Below are 24,051 nucleotides of genomic sequence, written 5' to 3'. Positions count from 1 at the left end.
TATAGTAAAACCGATGTAATTGTTTCCATTAAAAGATAACAAGAAAATATTGCATCGCATCTTTTCATTTAATTTACACCGAATTGGTATATGTATAGTGCCAATTTTTATTATTGATGTTTATCGAGTCGTTCAAGGCTACACATATTTAGATGCATCAGGAATAGATAGATCATATCTGCATATAATTTACAGTCTACAAAAACAATAACCTATAAAGATAAGGACATATTAGGAGTAAAAATGTAAAATTGTTTCTGCCAGTAATTATGACAAGCATTTTGTATCCGTCATTTTTCCACCGAATCATTAGCAAAAGTAATTAACATTTTAGCTAAATTATAAAATTTTATAATGAACTTATTTTAATTAACTTGATGGATGATTCTAGTAGACTGTATAAATAAGTGCTATGTTAAATTACGAAGAATAAATAAATGAAAAGTTTGGAAAAAATAACACGAAAGGTGTAAGAAAATCTGATATTGAAACAAGGAATTTACGTGTGTGGATCTGAGAGCAGAATAATACAAACGGATAAATTGAAACAAAAACATTGCCAAATCTCAATAACCAATATAACTCAAATTAGGTACTCTAATCTTCCAGGTAATTAACAATTTAATTAAATACATAACATATGATTTCAATCATATAGTTATTGAAAGAAATATGCATTCGATACGCATGTGTTAATATGTCAATACATATAGTATCTCAATTGAATGAACAAGAATAACTAAGGAAGATCCTAAAGTTATTTTTAATAATCGAATAGAAAGTACAGCAGGATTTCGCTGAAGCAGCATAATGACTATTACGTCTGATCAATCCAGACCATCTGCGTCATATGCCGTCATAATAAACACAACAGCAGAACTGGGACGAGCTATATTAGTATTGTTTACGATGATATAACTGAGGAAATTTAAATTGATTCGACACTATTTCTCTATATGCACATGTTTATTCACTATGTGGGTCAGAACGTTGGATCATGGCTTGAACCGATGACGCGAGCTCATAAAATCGGTGTTTGCTTTTTTTATTACCTGTCGGAGTTAGTTGAGATTACAAGGTATACATCAATTGCGCTGATGGAAGACATTGTTTTAGTATTTGTGATTGAATTATTCAGGTAATTTAAAGAGTAAAGTGGTATGTAAAGTAAAGTCGATGGTAAACGAATAGAGATTTATAAAGTAGGACGTAAGACTTGCTGACTTTAGTCATAAAATTAAGTCAGCCCGCGTAGTGGACTTTGTTGCAACCTTAATTCACTTTTTGCACTTTTAAGAGGATTTAATGAGGAAATATTATGATTCTTCTTAGCATGTAGAAACATATATCTTAATTATGTCATGCTTTATTATAAATCTTATATTTGAGAAGGTTGTAAGTGTTTTAAGTTTTGTTTAAACAAAAAACACAACTATAAAATGTTATCACAGACTCGCGCGTCAAATTATGTGTCTGTGGGTTTACAAAACAATGGCTATGAGAAAAGTTAGACTTTTTCTTTTTCCACGGAGAATTGTAACTTAAGGAATAGGACATTGTCTTCTGTAACAGGGTTACACCTACTTCAGAAGTCAGGGAACCTAATTTGTATTGTTAAAACTTGTGGGATACCTAATAAATACATGATTATTATTATATTATTTAAAACGATCGAAGAATTAATGCAACTTTTAAAACCAGTTGGTCTGTCTGTTGGATGTAAATATATTTAAATATTTATCTGTGTTTTCGAACATTGTATTGTGTCTGCTTATTAATATTCCTACAATTCCAACGTTTTATTTCGAACACAAGTCTAATATATGTTCAGACATTCAAGTTCAATTCAAACCACGTTTACATAACCAATGATATGCGACGTTCATATACCGTGAAGTAATAGACATATAGCTTTGTGCAGAATCAATCATTGCAACACTGCTGCCAAGTGACGTCATTTATTATTATAAACGTGGGCGTGGGTTGATGACGTAATATCGCATCGGGATATTTTCATTGCAATATTTGATGCTTCGATTTTCTTTGAGTCTTCCGAATTATGTCAAGGTCTGTTATAGCTAATAAGTAAACTGTATCGCTTATTTGCGTAGTCAATCGCAAAAAGCACTCGATATCTTGCTCCTCTAAATTGTCTTTTCGAGGTTGCTGTCCTAAAATATATTATGTGTGTGATGTCTACTAATAGGTCCCACAAATGTCGAAAACGCCACTTAATAGCTGTTTAGGCCTTCTAGCTACATGTTTGGTACAAATAAAACCTGACCCTTGCTTATAAAATCGCACTACGGTTTTAATGTGGACATTATCAATGTATGTCATATCTGTAATGATTCTGCGAAATATAATTAAAATCGTATTTAAACACAATGTTGTAATTTAAGAACGGAACATATGGCTGATCGTAAAGTTGATGTTGCAAAAATGTAACAACAAAAACGAAACAAAACAGCAAATGAAGCAAACATGAAACACAAGGGGAATAAACGCAAAGTTAGTCACCTGTTTCTGTTTGTAAAGACAGCCAGAAGTCTTTAAAAGTAGACGTTTTGTTTTTTGATAGAGAAAAAACAAGACGTGATCTTATATCTATAATCTCTAATCGAGATTAGACAACGAGAAAAATTCTTTGGATGTTTGGCGTTGATAGGTTGGATAAATGTTAGTAATAAGTACATATAAAAAAAGTAAAAATCTAATAGATGAAGGTAAATAAAATAGTTATGGTCTTTCCCGGAGATTAGCGATGCAGACCGTGTATTTTTATGCGGACAATGATGCGGGTACATGACGTACACAAGGGGAGGACCCAACTCGTGCCAAATGTGGCACATTCTTAGCAAACGCATACAATATTTACTCTTGGTATTTACTAATTAAATATCAACTTGTAATTAAGCTACCATCAGTGGATTTGTATATTTGTTCATAATGTACTGTTAAATTGGCATTTTGAAATTTAACACAGTAGAGATGGTTAATGCAAGACAATTTTTAATCCCCAATTCCAAAAATTCATTGTATGACATCATAACTGAAGCACGTTCGACACTAAGTATTGATAATGACACAGATTGCGTAAACTCCAACTAACATATAGATTTGTTTTCCTTATAATATTCGAGTAACCAAAATAAAAAAATCTGATTGTGACTGACAAAAATAGACCTTAACTTCCTCTACAATTTACACCACATTTTCATATATCTCTAATCAAACAAATAAATGCATTTGCAGTTAAACATATAATTGTTAATGCCAATATTATCTATATTGTGATATTCTCAAGGTATTTCATATCTATACATATTATAAAACAACGTCCCCTTTTTTGTCTTCTTTCTGTCTATATGTGATCAATTTTCTCAAAATCTACTGAACGGATTTTTATGAAATTTTGTATAGAGATAGTTTAAGACCATGGGAAGGTTACATGCTACTTTCTATCCCAAATATATAGCGGGACTTTTATCCACGCGGGCGAAGACGCCAGCAAAAGCTAGTTACAGATAGGTCTTTATCTTAATCCATACGGTATAATGAAATCCATTCAACCTTCAATTCAATAGGCATATTTACGAGCCTGCCCACGGCCTGCGGGCCTGGCCAGTGAGCTCCTACGCTCTGGCCCATTCGACCAATATTGAACTGGCCTTGTATAATACTGGAAGATTAGTTACAGGTGAATAACGTAGACCAGTGTTTCTAGTTATTTCGACGACCTTTGTCAAGCCCTCACAGGAAATTTTCTCATAGATTTAATAATTGCATTCGGAGTGTCAAATATTGAATAGCCTAAACGAATATCATGTTATGATAATTAAAATCTGTAATGGCGTGTCAGAATCGAATACAAAACAAATTTCGTGTCAGAAGGTATACGATAGTGGTATCGTGCAGCACCTAATAGTGGTAGCCATAATCAATGTTCACACGCCAAATGGGCGTACATAAACTTCTAATATCAACATATTTTAGTTCGCCACAAATTAGGCTCGTATCACACGAGAAAATGACTGTTATTAGATGGTTAATTAGTGCTCGTCCGATGTAGTTTTTTTGTCAGCAACATGACAGTTCGATGGTTTATATTTAGACATATATTCGAACAGTATGGAAAAAACGCTAATCAAGTTTCTTCCGTATGTTTATACACAATAAATCTTTATCCTCGACAAGGAAGTAGTGTTGCAACACTAGTTGCAACTAGGGCATTCACTCTTCTCTTTGAACGAAACACGTCCCATAATGTGATAGCGAGCCTATCACCATACCGGGTACAAATTCCAGATTCTGGGCTGATATTGAATAGAAAACCCCAATATCACTGCCGGACCTGGGATTCGAAGCCAAGACCTCAGCAGCGTCGTACCGCGCACGCAATTACTCCACCAAGGTAGTCAGTTATGTATAGCAGTATATAGACTATATTTGTATATACATAGCTATAAAAATAAACCAAAACAAAAGACTCCAAGGGCGAGCGTTAACGTTCGTATTTGTCAGCTGTCACGTATGTAAATCAAAAGGCGCCAAAACCTCACACCACTAATTTGTTCCCACCACGCGAAGTCCTAGACTCATGAGTTGAATTGAAAATTTGAGGACAATAAAGGCAAGACTGATTTATTAACGTCTGCAGACAACATCCTCGTCGCTGTAATTAACATACTTGCTAATAAAAAATCTCCTTGGTCAATATCAGGTTTTTAATAAGTGGCTAAGATGCGTCTTGCAAGTTATCATGGATGCAAAGTATGCTCATATTATTTTCTGCTAATGTTTTAGTGTTGAAGAAAAAATCTATGACATATTTATCTAATATAGTTGCGGGGACGTAAACTTGTGGCCTGTTATTCTTTATCCAGTTTAATAATCCCGACATTTATCAATAGATTTCTCTATTTATCTGCCTTTACTGGTAATGCTTAATGTAATGACATATTACCATTACAGAAGTCACATAAAATTCAAATCCTTTAACAAAGACTCTAGAAACCCCTTAAATACCTTGACTTAAGGTAATGAGATTCTTAAAGTCTCTTCACGTCTCATAACTCAATAGGAACGTGTACTGAGATCATCTTCAAGAACCATTGACGTTCAAACACCCACATGTGTGTCAAAGTTATTATTTCATGTTGCTTCATCTTTACAAACAAGGTAAAGTGTTAGTGATGGCTCATTTGCTTCGGATGTAGCTCTTCTCACGATCAGGGTTCGAACATTTGAAAAGGATTCTAATTCGTGTCAGTTTGGCAAAATTAATGTGACATTTAAGTGTGATTAAATGAGTGCAATTATCGGTACAATGTTTGTAGCATTTCAGTTTGTTTTAATGAGTGCAATTTTCGTTTGCAATACAGTTTAATGTTTACAATAACCATTATCACACTAAATGATATGACGAATCAAAATAAATGTAATGTCTAATGCCTAATGATTGTTGATATCGAAGTACATATTTTCTAAATTCATTTATTTTGATTAATGCGATATTTAACATTATTAGATCTTGTTGTTTCAATAGAAAGACATGATCCAAGTAAATGTTTTTAGACCTTGTAGCGCCGATATAAAGACATAATCGAAGAACTAATTCCTTACTGCATGCTTCGTCGTGTAACTCTAGGGTATTACTTACTTATGACGTATTTTCATTACGTATTGTGTTTTATTGTTCTCAACAACTACCTAAGTACCAATTGCAATATCTACATAACTTTAGTCCTTTTAAAACCGAATGTGTTTTCGTATCCATACGTCCTTGGATCATTGACAGTCTATAGACGCTCTGTAGTTGTCATGGACGTCATCGACTAAAATAAAGTCATAGTTTGTACTCGTATAAGTCATCATTGTTACTTATCTCCGGCGTTTTAATGACTTTTCGAATAAGTCTCTGTTTACATAGATAAATGAGTTGCAGGTTCGAGCTGCTGAATTATGGGTTCGTAAAGTACTGTAAAACTGTGAAAGTCGCTTGGACATTTTTCATGGCATATTATTGAGTCGTTGGTATAGAATTAATGGCGAGTTTTTTGAATAGTGACGCGATGAGTTCGATTTATTATGTTTTTTATTTATACATGTATAATATTATAACAGATAAAATACTAATGCGATGTTAAGACAAAGAAATTAATTATTAATCTTAATTGGTTTCAATACACCTATGGGCCATTACTGTGAATTCCTTCAGGTTGCATATAAATATATAATATATGATGACCGTTGCAGAAGTTTCCTGATTTATTAGTATACAATTATTTGTAGGTAAAGATGTAGAATAATTATTGATGTAAAAAATAACAATAATTAATGAGAATTGCGCAGAAACGGCGTTCAAATCGATTCGGCACGGAGCGCGACCGCACTTGGACGTTTGCCCATTGTATTCACACTTTATACGTGTTTATACTCTTTAATCTGCTTCATTATTTTCCTCGATACATTTTATGTTCCTGTAATGCTTATTATAATACGCATTTTGAAACCCTATACCCCTTGGCTACTTATTTTGTTAAGGAAATACATTATTGTCATGGAAATTGGCCATCATATAATCGTACATAATTATTAATTCCACGAATGATCATATTTAACTAAGAAAATATCAAAATTAAGATATTAAAATTTGTATGTATAACGTGAGAAAAATCTATAAAAGTTATAATTATTTTAATTTCTTAACATTTTTTGTGGAATAATAAATTAATTAAATATTTTTTCGGATAAAATAATGCCAAATATTAATTGTTAAATGTTTTTTTTGTGTTAAATAGAGGTGATAGAAAATGTTAGTTATTAAAATAATTTATTTATAAGTATATAATTCATCAATAAAGTCGATTATACAAAACATAGGCTTCTTTTTACTATTATTCTGATAAAAAAAATCATTAACAGCAGACTAAATTATCTGAATTCTAGATTTATTTTTAGTCCGCGAACTAACTTGCACGATCGAAAATCAATCAAAGTTATTCAATTGTTTTCCTTTTGTTCAATAACATAACAAAACATTGTTTGATAGTCCAGGTTTAATGGCTTTAAAACCTCCCAATAACAATTGTTTTTGGGAAGCACCAAAACCATAATCAACAATAGAAAAGTATAAAACGTTCTCGGCATGAGTAAACAAGTTACGAGAAAGCTAAACGATTACCGTTGGTTCAAGATAAATTCTCGAATAGGTCCCTACGTGTTTCCCGTTATTTCGATTTATCTCAAGTATTTTAAGCGCTTAGTGTAATTAGCTTAAAAGTCAACAAAGTGGGAGTGTTTGTTTATTATGTTGCCCGGGACAATGTACAGGGCCCTTTGTAAGCTACTGTAAATAAGTCTGTTTTTATTTAAAGTTTAGAAAGAACATGGACACCTTCGTTTATGATCGTTTATTTTAAATTGTAGGGAAGTATTTAGAAAGATGAAAGACGTTATATAACAAATAATGATAGTAATTTTAAATTATTACACAATTAGATATTTCTTTAAAACCATGAGCTATATTTATAGATGAGTGAACACGAATGTTAGACATTGAAATAAAAACTATTTTTCGGATTTATTTATCGTTTATATATTTTACTAAAAAAATAATATAAAAAACCGCGATAAAATTCGAAAAGTTGTTTTTATTTCAGTTTCGATGAGTGAACAGTTTAAGTCTAACGAAATGTAGATTAAATAGATTTTAAATATTAAAATATCACCTCGTTTGTAAAGCAAAGATACTTGCCTAGACCAGTCATTCGACCTCCAACACTTGGTTAATGTTTACCTTATTACTTATTGCCACCGACGCGTTCAGAAATAAAAATATACGCCCTAGCACCCGACCGATTTACAAACACACTGCTTTAATGAATAACAGAACTCTGTTGTGCGTCCACAAATTGACCTGCTAATGAAGGCAGGTAGAACATACGAATTGTACTGATTGTTTGTCTCATTCACACCAGTAAATCGAAGGGAACATTTGGTACATTGAATACAAACGATTCGTTAGGATCAGGCTTATATTTAAATGATCTGATAAACAATATACTGTCGACTGGTATATACCTATATAAATAACAAAACGTATATAAGTTCTATTACGAAACAGTTGACTTTCTCGATGCGTCTATAAATGCAACAGTACAGATTTACTTACAAAGCAAAGCCGATTACGCGGCCTTGAAACATAAGGGTTACAAGGGAAATCAAACGCCAGCAACCATTTAATCTGATTACGAAGTACACCTATTTTGAAAAGAGAAACGTTGGGCCCAATGTGTTTAAATATATTAGGTCTTTTAAAAAAACTACGAATGTAGTATTCAGACCTTACGTTTGCGTCAAGAAATGTCTTGAAAACGGAGCAACATCCGTCATTGAATATCATTGGCGCCGCGGGTTTATTTAGATTTCACGGTCAATTTTGAACAAACTCAATAAGCATGTCCGACGTCCGTGGTATTGGCGACCAGGAATTCCTTGAAACGCCTCATTGCAGATCAGCCACGTGTCGACTTGCAACGTTGTTAACCATTGTAGAAGAATTTGGCAAAAAATTAACTTCAGAAATGAACGAGGAAATTGCAATTAGTGGCATTAAATTGGCACAAAAAGAGCCTGAAAACATCGCAAACTGGGCTTTCTTTGCAGAAGGTCGTATCGATTTTAGTACTAAAGAATTCAAGCAACTAAAAGATAAGTTTGCCGCCGTGACCGCTTTGATGCAATTAAGTAATCGTTACAGTGACGTGAATCTATAAATTGAAGGACAATGCCGTTAACAAAAAGGTATGTTATATAAATGAGGTGTTAAGAAAGCAAAAGTCGTAAATGGACGAGTTGTCGGAGGGGTGCAGAGACGTGACCCGGAGCATGTTAACGATTTGAGTGAAAGTGGCTGATTCTGACTCGCTCCTACGTGTAATTGCATCATAATCTGACGAAAATTAGCAATTGGTATCGTACACTTTTGCTATTTGACTTGGTATTTCAGAAACGAGATATCAAGGCGTTAATTGATGAATCAAATACTTGGCTGCTGTTTTGTATCGTATGATGAAATTCATCAGTAATTCATAAAAATCATGACAACTCTAAGCTCTTGTTAAAAATATAAAATGCTCCTTCAAAACTGTCGTCAGCGAAGAATTCTAATACCATTGATTATGAGAATTTGTGGAATTATTATGACTAAGTATATTGTTAACGTATAAGATAGTAAATTAACATTTCGTCTTGCATACCTTTTGTGATAAAAGATTTTTAAAGGTGAAAGAGTAATTAAACTCGTACAAAAACGGCTAAAAATAAGCCAACGCAAGGTCACTCCATGAAAAAGGCTCCGCTGTAGTTAATTGCATTTTAAATTCGTTCTGCTCTACACAGGTAGACGAAGTGTTTAGTTTTAACGACGATTTTCTTAGGTTTTTGAAAGGTAATTGGATGAATTATGTTGAACGCTTGCACCTGGAATTTAGATATAAAAAAATATTGTTTTTAAAAATAAATGAGAGTTTTCAAATGTCCTGGTTTATTTTTTTTTCCCGGAAGGTTAAAGAACACGTGAATGCCAATTGTACCAAATGTTTTAAAATTATAGAACGTACATAAAATATACATACGTTTCATTTATACACATCAAATATTAATTTATTTAGTTTTTAACGTTCTCGTTTATTTCTTAAACAAGTTTCTTATCTGTGTAGAAAGGCAGGAAGGATCCAAATATGATATTTTCTTAGTAGTTCATTGTTTGAACAAAAAATTCCAGAGTGATAAACTCTGAGACAACCGAATTAATAAACGAAGCGATCATATAACGCGATCTACATACAGAAGTAGGCATCCTACATGTTTTCGAAATAAAAGGATGGAATCTAAATTCCTAATAAACTTTAAAAAAAACGAAAGTTTGTGTACGTGTTTGGATGTTAAATACAGAAACCGCTGAACAGATTTGGATCATTTTTTACAGAAGATTAGACCATAATAATATTCTGAATTAACGTATATTTTACCTCTGATCTTGCACACTTACAGACTTTTATATGGATAGGTGTTTAACGCGGGCGGAGTTCGCAAAGAATTAAATGAATGAATTTTATTGATAAATTACTTCCTAATAAAATTAATTTCTGTTAGACGGTATAAGGAATCATTGGATATTTTACCTATATTATAATTTACCTTCTAATATTACTCACTTTTCGTCCACGAACACAAATAATTGATATATTATGTCTAAATATGTTTCCCAGTAATATCATTAAGATTTTCTTAAAAACTATAAAATAATAAAACCGTTCTTAATCTAAGTACATACCAAAGCTATGTATTCGTGGTCTTTAAGTTATTGCACATGTCGTGAATATTAATTAACACATTGTTAATATCATTATTTAAACATAGAGACATTGATTTAAACAATGCCGCCAACAAAATTTATAGTTTAGAATCTGATTAATGTTAAATATAGTTTTGACAGGTTTTGGATAATAACGCGTTTTTTGTGACAAATATTTTACAGCTGACCATTTAGTTGGAAACATATCATATATATTTTTTATTAGCAATGATCAGTTGTAGTAAATAACAAATATTGCAAATAAATTACTATATACCGTAAAGTATTACAAATAGTAAGTAAATATACTATATTAAATATTGTACAAAAAGGCTTTTAACCGCGCGCGGTCCTGCCATTTAAGGTTTGACAATGTGTTTGAAGTAGATGTATGTTTTTACATGGGGAATAAAACTATTGCTACATTACTCTCTGTGAGAGAAATCTGCTTTACTGTCATAGCGTTTAAGGGGCTAAGAATTACGAGAATTTAAAGTATTTCATCTTTAATTTATTGGCTTTGTTAAATAGTTTTATGTTTAAAGAAATATTTGTTTGTTTTTACTGTTAGTCATTTTGTTTTGAGAGGATTAAGGAAGTGAATAACTAAATGTCGGTGTTTAAATAAACCTATTAGCTCACTGTTGACTTAATCAGCATAATGTAAATGTTTATTAGTAATGTATTAGCAGTTTTTATGTTATTTGATAAATTAGTACCGAAAACGAACAAAACTGAACTTAAACCAGTAAAAACCTTGCTTTTGTAATTATATTAGTAAAATAAATCTTTAATAACTTTAATGGAAACTGGTTCAAACTACATTCGAGTAGTTTTATTAAATACTAAACTCGGCACAGACCAAAAACTGTTCGCAATACGTTGGAGTGTAGAGAGCGCAACCTCTTGATGCAGCTTACGCTGAAACGGTGAGCTGAGTTTGCAAGTTTAAAAACAATTTAACTGTGAGAAATTCATTGCGGAAATATTCAACATTTTGCAATTAATAATTTAACTGGTGGTGGGTCTCTCATATGTGAGAGCCCGCATGGGTACCACCGCAATGTCTATTTCTGGCGTCAAGCAGAAGTGTGTAGTGGTGTAGTGTTCCGGTTTGAAGGACATTTTAGTCAGTGTAACTACTGGATATAATAAGACTTAACATCTTATGCATCGGGATGGCGAGCGCAGTGGAATAACAAACAATACTTTGTAGTTCAAGGTGTTGGGTTTTGTTTCTACTGTTTATGGGCGGTCGTATCGTTAACCATCAGGTGAACAGCAAACTCGTCTCGTCATTCAAAGCAATAAAAAAAGAGATGCTAAAATTTAATACGTAGAACCACACAGGCTTATTACTGCCACTCTCACAGAAAACCGATGTCAATTGACAGCTTACTTTTACTCTTTCTATTGTGGGTAAAATTTCGGCAACCTTAAAACCCTCACCTCCGTGCGACTGTTAAATTCCGTTAAAAACAATAAGCATATATGATTTAGAAATACTTAAATAAATTAGGATGTTTGTCGCTGAATGTCACCATCGTAACATGACCTCATACCCTCGATTAATTCAGTCGGTAACTAGCAAACTAACAGAGTTAAGGCGTAGGTAGTCCCGTCCGCTGACGTAAATTCCCGCAATGACTAGACCCACTACAAGTCCACAACCTACAATGACGACTAATAGAATTTTTTATGGTAGTCCATTGTTATGAACAGGAAGCGCCCAATTACGTACCGTCGGGACATTTAGCCCTGGCAAATCAAATGGATAAACTGTTCACTTTAGGTTATGATTACGGGTTCATTTTTGTATTTCCACATAAATGTTGGCTTACTTTACTTTTAATAAATTATAATCCGACTGAATATGAAAGTGATGGGAACATATTTATCCGAGCAACTATTATTTTTAATTTCTTCGTGCTATATTTTATCGGACGAATTAATCTAATGCGTGATAAAATTTACTCAAATTATTCTAATATGATTGATATTTGTGGGTTAACAGGAATGTTTTTAATAATATTTTTTTGATGTTGTTTTCCCTAATGTATGTGTGGCTGTATTTTGTTCATATTTAAATTCATTGTTAATTTTATCGTAAAGTGACGTGTTAGTTATTTAAGTATAGGGGAAAGTGGGGCGACACCGGATAGTTAAGAAAAGAACAAAAAAATGTTAGTTAAAACATTATATATTTAAAAAATCAACATCACTCCGCGTAGTACATACATAAGACATACCTTTGGTGTTAAAATATCAGCGATCAATTATAATTATAGGAAGTAGAACGGGTTTTAACAAAAACATATTTCCGGATTCACCCCATACCTATGGGTAAAACCGGATACGCATATTTTATCAACGAGGTGAATATTTATTATAAAAATAGCAAAATATAGTAATTACTCACAATATATGCATACAAAAAATTATATCTCAGGTGCAGACCATCCAATACAACCTTTATGAGGCAATCCACACTCTACTTCAGGTATGCCGTGCCACGTACCATACATCAGTGGACATGGTTTGGCTGTATTTATCCCTACAAATTAAAATTTTTGAATCCTCTTGGCTATTTTCTTTATTTGATTCTTTACCAATAACCATAGTCTTTGCCTTTCTTTTCAACCTTTTTTTTTCTTCTTTGCCTTTTTTTTTACCAACTTGTAGCTTATACCTTTGACATCAGAAAATACACATTTTTTACAGAAGGACACTTTCGGAATACTTCGTCTTTAAATTTTCCGGATTTGATTTTTTTATTGCGGTCTTGTAATTATGTCTTGGGTACATAATAGATATGCGCTGCCAAAAGATATCCATTCTGTCTTCTAAGACGGAATTAATTGCCAAAAGCATATCAGCCTATTTGCCTTTTTTACCGTATGTCGGTGACATATTTAGGAACTATAAAAAAATGAGAAAAGATTAATAGGTACAAAACACTAAAAATATATAATTAAACTAAATACTCCAAAACATAAATCGAAACTTCGATCACTGGGGTGAAACCGGATATCCAATACAACCCCGTCCGACTTCACCCCACAAGTACCATATTTGAAATAATATTTACCAACACTTTTTTTTAACTCAGAAAAACACTTATTATAGTTTTAATGGAGTAAATATCCATGATATTATAAAAAAAAATACAACATTGTAGTAACTTATAACCAAAACCAATAAGAATATGTCAAACATTAGAAAATAATAGATCATTTACCTGTATTTTCGTTTTTTTCGTATAAATGGGCGCGATGAGAGTCTTTCCTGGCCACCATTTGTAACCACACTAAGCATGCGTTTATGAGTGTCGGTCTAAGGTTTAAAACGCGATAGCAATATGCCTACTATGAAAATAGCCACTATCCACTTTTACCCCCTGTCCGGTTTCCCCCCACTTTCCCCTATATTTATATCAAAGGTTTTGCAGCACGCAATAAGATATATTAGATATAAGAAGATAGTAAATCTAACTATAGGTTTAACTATAACAGTGTCCTTTAAACCAAAGATAATTCTTGCTCCACCGGATAATACACAAACGTTATGAATATTCCGAAACAAAGCTCTAAACTCTATGTTAATTAAGTATACCTTCCTTAAGCCAGATAGCAAAAATGTAAAAACAATCTACTTATTATTGTTTAACTTATGAACTGATTAATATAAACTCATAATCGTGCATTCCTTTTAGAGCTTCAAATGCAAAGACATAGAACTCTTATACTTCTTTTTGCCAAAGTTACTGAACCACGGATAAAAATTTCATTGAGCGCGTGTAGGAATGAAATGACGTGAATTATCACATTATCCAGCCATTACCTTGTATGTTACAGTAAACCTCAATAAAGAAACTAACACTCCAAACTAAACGATTTGAAAGTTGAAATTTAACACCGTGAGATATTCACATAAGGTTTCTAATGGATCCAATCAAGCATAGAGAATGAACAAAGGACTTTATATGAAGCGACATTGAAGTCCCGAGTTTTAGGGTTCTGTTCTTAAGACCTTTCCCCGAGCAAACGGCCTTGAGAATTCTTTCTATACATTTTCGGCGCACGAGTTGCGGCGGGAATATGCAAAGATTTACGAATAATTTATTTAAAATATCAATTCCAGGTATTTTTGAGAATTTTAAGCTACCAAAATATTCCTTATTAAATTGTCTATTTAATAATCTTGGTTGCAAAGTTAAATGATTTGTATTTTTGGGAAATACAACGGAATCAATAATTTTAGTGGCATTTTTATTGTAAAATAAATGACACAATATGCACATTATAAAAAAGTTACTACAAAAGTAAAGATAACTTATTGTAGAAATATAATGTTTAGTTTTTTTTCCAAATGTATTATAAATTTCGAGTAGAAAGCTTCCAAAAATACAATTAGCACGACGTTTTGCTATTGACTCTATAACTAATACTATTAACTCCTTTTTAAATAGCTCTATATTTTGAACAGTGATAGATGGCGTTTTAAATTTTTACAGTTAAAATAGCAGATATACTATACCTCGAAAAACAACTACTGGGGCGGTACCAGAAGCACTTTTTTATGTTTTGTTTGCTTTACCGATTACGTAAAAACAACATATTTTGACACGTCCTTCGGAGTATTTATAATCCTTTTAAATACAAATCAAAAGAATAATAATAAATCAGCGAATTTAAGGCATTTTCGCATAACTTTCTGGTGATACGGAACCCTCTTTTCACGCCTGACTCGAAGTTGACCGATTTTTATAAATATGCTTCTTATAGTTGGGGACGTCTGCACAAAGTAATGTTTTTTGTATGTGATGTTACTATAAAACTCGTTACATCCAGTCACAAGTGGACATCGTCATTGGTAAGATATATGAGTTTTCGTGTAAATTGCATGCGACGTTGGTATGTCGCTTGTAAGCCGTTTATGACGTCAGGAACTTTTCTGTAGTACACATAATAATTATGTATTCTCGTAAAAAAATGATTATCGTTTTCCTTATCTTGAGTTAACATGGTTATACTATTATTCATTTAATAAACTTGTGCATACATTTTATGATAATATAATTTATTATGAATACCTATGATCGATTTTTAATCGTATTAGAAGTCACATTAAAACGAAACCGTGTAAAGGTTGGCCTATTGGAACAAGTAGACTAAATAAAATAACATTAGGTCCACGTTTGCGAGATCCAATAACATCTCGCGCAAGGCACACGCTTGCGTCATCGTCGACAAGTCTGTATTTGAACAAATGTTTGCAAATAAAATTGAAAACTATGAACGTTCGTAGAACTGTGTGCTGTAAACTCACAGAGTTTGAAAACATTTTTGAATCGGGGTTTAGTGTTGCATATTGCAATTTCAAAGCAGATTTATGGTTTTTAAAGAAATTGAATATTCAAAAAAGACGCTTATTTAAACGACTTAAAGTATACAACGGTTATTTAATTTAAACAATACAGTTTTATCTAGTCAGTCAGGCCTCGAATCCAAGTAAAGTTAACCACCCGTAGCAATCATCCAAATGACTTCCTTAAAATGCGAACAAAACTATTCCGAAGCAGCTGGCGTACACAAAGTTGTGCCGCGCAGAATGTCTGGAATGTTCTTTGCACTTCTCAGAACGCATTGGCCCTCCATACCCGCCTGAGGGCAGCATTTCGCTCGATTAGCTTTTTCCATCTGATACGCCAGCGGCGTCTTTATGTGGGATGTTTGTTCCATCGGGATTCTACATTTAAAACAATATTTCATTTTCAGGCGAGATTTAATTTAAACAATAAATTTTGTTGTGCGCTATGGGCATACATTCTAATGTATGATGTAGAGAGTTGGTTATCTGATCACACATCAGATTATTTGTTAAGCAAAATTAAAAGTCTGGTAGAAATTATGGTTAATACGCGTCATCTTTTAAATAAGTACAATATAGTGTGGACGCCAAAATCACACCCATATCGGACGTAAAGTAAAAACCTAATTAAAACTTCCTTGGATGATTCAGACTTTTCTATAATAATCAAAATAACGTCGCGATAACTACTGATAAATATGATGAAATGATTCATTGGTTATTTGCTTAATGAGTCTTAAATAGATTGACATTTTTGGTGAAAGCCATAAATAAAATTGCATGACAATAATTTATTGTATGTTCAAAAGAAAAAAATTATTGCATTTTATTCTATTAATAATAAATTATGATAAAATGCTTTTTGACCCATAATATAAAATGATTTAAAATATTTTTTCACCTATTTAACATAAAGTACAAAAGTACAAGCTCAAGTCTTCGATCGCCAAAGGTTGAAAAGGCAAACAAAATTATAAAGTTTTTGTTAAGTTAGTTACCTAAGCAACGAGATTATAGAATATTGAAACCGATACGAAAACTTTAGTTGCCCGCACATTTTGTGGATACTGTTGATTACTTTATATCGATTTGACTTTCATGAAAACAGAAGTTTTACCAATCTAGCGTGCTATATTATTAATGTCAATAGTATACTTATTCAAGTTTTCGTGAAAACAAAATATTTGTCCATGATTATATTTATTAAAACCGTACCACGTATAGTTTATTTAAATAAAAAAAGTATATTGAATAACTTAGTAATTAGCATGCAGAAAAAACAATAAGACTGAAAATATTCTTTGAAATAAAACTATACACTCGCACAGAATAACGGTCAGCTCATAAAATTCGTTTCAAATGTTTAATTCAATGTTAGAGGCACGATTCGTCACAATGAATCACATGACTCAAGTTTTTGTGAAGCGACGGATGCGCCCGCGCAGCAGCCTTGTTTTTATCAGTAACCGGTCGTCAGAGCAATTGACAACCACCATGTACATTGTGGTCTCAAATTGCTCTAGCTGGTTGATGTCACGTCCACTTTGCAATGCATGGACACTATTAGGGGCAATTAGGTCAATCAAATGAAGGATTATGGACCGCTTTGCATCTTAACTTGATTGATCTATTTTTTGTAGAATTGGTTAGTATTCTTCTGCAGAATTAATCAAGTATGCGAAAAGTATACTTGAAACTGCATATTGTGAATGTTAATATTATCAAGAAAGGTTACGTAAATGCATAAGTATTTCCGTCGCATAAGGACAATAAAGAAAATGCGGAACTAGTAAACGAAGCAATATATTTGGAAAAGTTAAATTATCCTACATCATTTAATCTGACAAACTATTAGATTTACAATAAGTATAAGATGCATTGCAGAGATCAGTCACATGATGTATGAGGAGAAACTCTAAATGCGATTTATGCAATCCTTAAATATATAGCTCTCAGTTATGCGAGTAGGAAACAGAAACCAGATTTCGTTTCAGAGCGAGATAGATATAGGATCCGTTGCATGAATGGGTACTTACAATACGATTCAAGGAAGCAAAAAGTATTGGCATTACCGCTTCAAGTTCAAAGGAAAATGAAATTGTCATTGTCGCAGATTTATGTTTTACGTGGTAACAAAGTACTTATTGAAATCGATTGAAATAACAAACAATGGTCATCGTGAAAAATAAAGCATTACGTACAAAGTTCGCTAATCAAATATGTATAGTTTTTTCTATACAAGAAAGACATTGTGACGAAACGGAAATTAAAAGCCTTCTCGATGAATCATTTGGGGCGCCGTACGAGCCGAAAGAAAAGGCCTGTCTGCCGCATTCACATTCAATTTAATTAGGAGTTCCTTTCAGTCTCCATTAATCATGAGCCTTTGATTGTGGCCAATGGAGCGTGCAGCCAGTGTGGCCAGCCGTCACGTATTTTATATGAAGGTCAATTTTCATTTTGTTGAAACTTGCGGTACATCACTATTATCGATACCGCCATCATTTGTGACATCGAGCATTAGTCAGCCACCGGTAAGAGCATTTGACAATTACGTCAGCCGTTCAATTATTTTCTTGTTAACGGTATACCGTCAAACTGTTCAACTTTAAAGATGTCGCATGTGAAAGCCCAACTTATATTTGCGCGCTAGAATTACGCAATGTGGTCACGAATGTACCTACAACTTGTATTTGTAGCTTCTAACTGATGTAGGTTTATCTTTTTTAACAAACGTTAAATTGATATTGTTTCTTAATTGTTGATTTAGATAAAACCCCACAACAGTACGTTTTATCATAGCTCAGTTTAGCGCCACGATGAAACTTAATCAAGTATTTTTTTGTTAGTAATTGATAGCTATTAGGGCTAATTGGTACAGATAAGCCGCTATCTGTAGCGTCTTGTACGTGCTATCCAAGGTTTACAAAGCATCACGACGAAGGAGTAAGGTAAATTTGATGTATCGATTTACGAAATAGCCGCGAATATGTAAGACTTGAGTTAAAGACGTGACTGTGACAAGTAAACATATCTACAACTCGATGTTTCCATACTTCTAGAGCGAGATAAGGCACTCCGGGCTCGAGGATTACTTAAGTCGCAAATGCTTTCATGCGTCAGCGCAAGAAATGAAGACAAAACGCTTACTAGTTTCACAACACAAAGAGACTGTAACCTTATTGTTTTCGAGGAGGCGTCAGGCGACGGAACACGGTGTGCACTGTGCAGTGAGCACGCACGGTAGTAAACAAACGGCCACAAATCACAGAACACCACACGAAATACAAATTGGCACGTGATTTAACTAAAATTGTCACACATAAGTTTAATTATTGCAGACAGGGTGCGCAGGCGACGAAGGTAGCGCCGCTCGCCGCACCTCGAGCGCCTCGGACCTCTCGCCCGCGAGCCTCCGACTCGGCTGTATGCACACAACGCCCTCGGTAAATTCTTTGCATAAATAAACGAGAAAGCTTCTCCTGATCACAAACTATAGTTAACAACGCACACACTTTGCTATAAATCACGCACTGCTTCCAAAACAACTTAAAACTACTGCCTTACCTTACACTGCGCAGTACGATGTTCTAACGCGATCGTTGTAGAAAAAACGAGCTAAAACCTGGCACAGTCACGTTCGTACGGATACGTCGAGAGTAATGGCGCCGCCGGTACGTTCGTTGGTCGAGTCTCTCACTGACTAGGAAGGCGAACCTTGTTTGCTCAGTGACGTGAGCCCTAGTATCTGCCGACTCTTTCTGAGCGGCACCTTGTCGCGCAGTAGTGAAAGAGATAGCATTATTAATATCTGTGCCGTAGTCTGTACCTGTGGTGCAGCAACCTACATCACCGGTGCGACGAATAAATTGAACAATGTCAAGACTCATGTTGGTTTGATAGTTTCAAAATATGCAAAATATTTACATAGTTATGTAGAAGATTTAAAATGTATTTCTGACATGTCACCTGCTGCCAGACTGGTGAACGATTGCGACCTAAAATTAATTTGCTTTGCGTGACAATAGTTGTAAGCTCGCAATAAAGCGAAGTGTGTCACACAAATATATGAACCTACAATATATTTAAGATTTATGTAAACAGTCGCAATGTACAGAAAATAAAATGGAACCTAAGGGGAAAAATCCGATCAAAAAATTATATTACATTAATACATTTTCATTGTTATTATTTTATTTTCATACGATTTCGTATACGTAATACATTTTTATTTAATATATAAATATATTTGTTTCCTAGGTATAATATTGTACTACCTAGCTTTACAATAAGAACCTAAATAACATGGGAACGATTAATATTAATTATTGCAAAAGTTAGTCGGGAACTATAATTCTAAAACATTGTGTTAGTCATCGTAAGTTTATTCTTCTATTGAATTTTGATACTTTATAAATTTAACTGGAAGTAAGGTCGAATTTAAGAATATTCGTTATTCGTAACGTCAAATATGAAGGTAAAAATATTAAATATTTACTGTGCTGCCATCTTGTGGATTTTATCATAATTACAACGTAAACTCACTGACCAAACATACCAATCGTTCTAGTAGTCAACTGGCTTATCAAGTAATATAGATAAAATAAAATAGATGGCGCTACTATACTATTGTGGTGTATGTAACTGATTAATATGTCCGTTACCTACCATCGGGAACAGCGGATAATGGTTGTGCATTGGTGCATTGTGCAGTATGCACTCATGCAAGAGTTTTGTATAGCTATCATCAAACCATCAATCATTAACCTATTATAATATGCTACATTTGGTTTTACAAAATTTTCCATAAATACCTGCACATAATATTACTTTAGTTATATTTGTACATAGTTAGCATACCCTAACAATACTTAAAATAGCAGTCTATGACAACTTGTTACTTGCCACGTATTTTGATGAGTTCTGTGTTATTGCAGGTAATGGAAGTACAGTAGGAGAGGGAAGCTGTTGACTTCACAAGACGTAATTATTAAAATTAAAATTTTGGAGATTATCGAGATTGCATCAATTCTGGAATCCTATCAAATTGTAATGTTTACAAGTACTAAAATGTAATAAAGTTTGTCGAGATTAAACTTACGAATATACTTAGATACCTCACTTACAAATTTGTACCGAACTATCGGTGTGCGAATACAACTCGCACTTATCCGTTTTTATTAATATAACTTCATTAAATTTATGAACCTTTGGTATAAGCCAATGACAAAAATATAATTTACATTCACAATAAACAAACAAAGCCCACTTAAATGTTTCGTAGAAACTGTTTGATCATGCGCCGCTGTTTAGAGCCTCGTAATAGATATTCCGATATAGATTCAAGTAAATGATGAACGGGCATCGTGAAAGTCAGAATCGATTAGCAAACGTGACCAACCGATGTCGACGTCCAAATAGAAAGGTTTTGTGCGGTTATAATATTCATTATTTTATTTGTACAGACAGCCACAAAATTAGCTGAACCATCAAAGCTCAATCTTTACAGATAAACTTCATTCGAAATAGTTTTTTTTAAATCTAAAATAAAATAAAACCTTGTGAAGTTTATTTTAGTGAAGAAATAACGATTGTTATATAACATGACATATAACATATAACGATTGTTATATACATTGTTGATATGGACACAAAAGTTTAAAGGCGGGTTGAAATTTGAATTTGTTATCCAGTTTTGTGGCTGACTGTATATGCATGGGTTATTATGTGGTATTAGGGCGATGTTTAATATAGATACCGATGGTATATATTTATATTTCGATTTTTTTACAAACTTTACGGCTCAGTCTTGATGTCTAATACAATAAAATTAAATGGCGCCTATGTGAATAAAATGTGCGTATGCGCAAGCGAATTTGCTCTTGATGAAGATCGCAGCAAGCAGCACGTGCCAGTGTTATAGCCACATAAAACATCATAGTACTTGTGTTTCGTAGTCCTAGCATAGTAAACAAGCCTATTAGTGTGTATATGTCGAGCCCATTTTGCAATCGTCCTTACATATCATAAAAGTATTTATCGATATATTTAATTCCATCTCAGTTATCGATTATCATACAGCTATCCACATTAGTTTATCGAGAACATTTGCATGCAATATGATTATCACAGAACAATTCCTTTTTTTATACGTGCACGATAAATTGACCCCACTGACCTGATGGTAAGTGGAGAGGGGTCCAACAGAATGTCGACTGACGAGAGATGATTACCCCTCGGCAGTCGACACAATTATGCCGGGCTGCTGGAACCGGATATACACAGACTGATCCTGGAACGCGACACACCCACGTGGGCCGGCTTTAACACCTTGTGTACGGTGGTCACTATTCGGGCGGATATGAAATATATCCTAGCTCCAGCATCAATGATATCAATAATATTGTATCTATAATAACTTTTTAGAAATATTCGCCTTTTATATTTTCTACGTAGAACAAAAGTTAATATTCATCAGTGCCTATTAACAAATACTGTAGATGCTTTACAAATCGATACTGTTTAAAATGGCAAATATTAATTATAAAGCAAGATAAATTAATTCTCAACAAGAGATCACTTTCGAATCCAGTAGTCTCCATTATTCATCCGAGGTTCAATAAATATTGCATTCGAGCAATTCCATACATCACAAGGTGTTTTACTGGTGAGCTAGTGAAACGTTAGATTTCTGCATTCAACCCTGAACTATCATAAATGGATATGACCTTTATAGAAGTAAATTTTAATGTATTAGAAATTGGATGTAGAGCAGTATTGTAAGCAGTTTTATTAACGCGAATGACCCGGCTGTACTATAATCAGTCCTAGATTTGTAAATAGGTCGTATAGGCCGCGGCCTATGGGTGGCAGATGTCAGAGGACGCTCACTCGATTTAATTAATCATTCGTTTATTTAACTTTAGTGCCTTCCATAATACAAACAAATGGAAAATTATTACGTATTTTAGAAACCTTCATAAATAAACCTACCTATATGGGGCGGCGGAAATAAAGTGTCCTTACACTCATAAAAAATATGAATCCGGTACTGACTATAATGGTACTTTATCGTTTATGTCTCATCCTCTCCCAGTGACCGTCCTGAGCCGAGGTTCGTAGTCCGTTAGTGGGTTGTCCTCAGCATGGTCACTCAATTTCCAAGGGTTGCAAACGCCTAAAGCGCTCATCCGAAAGTCTGGTCTGTTTGTATAAGTCGACCCATATCAGGCTAACAACGTAAGTCATGTAAACAAATACTTTATCATAGAAACAAACGTGTTATAATTATTTTGGGGTTTTATTTTGATAGCAAACGAGCCTCGATGTCAACTATCTAGTACGAAGAGATACTAAATTCCCTCTGTTATTAGAGTATATTTTAGATAAAAGAGTGGAAGCTTATATAGTTGAATCTTTTTTGGAACGAACCTATATTTAAGTGCAAGGTTAAAAGAAAAACAATTAACCGTGGTGATGACAAAATCTGGGGAATCTCGAGAGTGTTTTCATCATCATCATCAGCTTACAGCTGTCCACTGTTGAACATAGGCCTCCCCTAAAGCGCGCCACGCTGCTCGGTCCTCCGCTCTCCTCATCCAGCGTCCACCGGCGATCTTACGAATATCGTCGGACCAGCGTGTTATTTAAATCCACAAATATTTAAATCCTTGAATATCGTAAATATGTCAGGTCCGTTTGTTCGTTCCTCAGAGCCACGGTAAGCTTCAAAGAGTGCCGCGTGCTTTCACCGGAGACAGCGAAATGCTTATTATTTAACCTGACTCGACTCATGTATTGCGACTACGTTTTAATTAATTAAACAGACTTATTGTATGTACTGTTTAATTTATATTTTGTGCACTTTGCATCGTGATAGTGATTTAAACAGCTTAATTTTTTCGGTGAAGTTACAAGGACAGTTGTCAATAAAAACGGCCGGCATAATTTTGACGAGCGTCGGATGATGCAATGTCGCTTGTGACCTGGCATTATAGCATTTGGATGAAGCTAACTTTAAGGTGGTAGCTCAAGGTCCATTTTCATACATTTTGTTTCGGCTTTAATCTGGGTAACTAAACAAGTATTGGCAAGTAAAGAATTTAAATTCACGTCTAGTTAGTGATTAGTTCTCGCAGTTGAAAGAAAAATGTAAAAATAATTAATAATCATGGATATTTCTGCCTTTAAAATTTCGTCATATTAAATTTTAAAGGCCGAAATATCCATGATTATTAATTATTTTACGTTTTTCTTCAACTGCGAGAACTAATCACCAACTTTACTTGCCAATACTTGTTTAGTTACCCAGATTAAAG

General features: G+C 33.7%; 1 protein-coding gene and 1 long non-coding RNA gene across 2 annotated transcripts in view; one reads left to right on the top strand and one right to left on the bottom strand.

Annotated features, from left to right (window-relative positions):
• LOC115441686 overlaps window positions 1–19,510 on the bottom strand; it is a 43,318-nt gene extending 23,808 nt beyond the window's left edge. Inside the window, exon 1 of the mRNA XM_030166568.2 lies at window positions 19,301–19,510. The gene's annotated coding sequence lies outside the window, so the exon portion shown is untranslated. The remainder of the gene's footprint in view (window positions 1–19,300) is intronic.
• LOC119190604 lies at window positions 18,952–20,829 on the top strand. Its single transcript, XR_005113025.1, has 2 exons — window positions 18,952–19,179; window positions 20,671–20,829. It is a non-coding gene; the product is annotated as an uncharacterized LOC119190604 (long non-coding RNA).
• Window positions 20,830–24,051: the final 3,222 nt, after the last annotated feature.

Source organism: Manduca sexta, chromosome 25 (genome assembly GCF_014839805.1).
Source record: "Manduca sexta isolate Smith_Timp_Sample1 chromosome 25, JHU_Msex_v1.0, whole genome shotgun sequence".
Taxonomy (NCBI): Eukaryota; Metazoa; Arthropoda; class Insecta; order Lepidoptera; family Sphingidae; genus Manduca; species Manduca sexta.
Note: the sequence above shows the minus strand (reverse complement) of the source record. Positions and strands in the feature narration are given on the sequence as shown.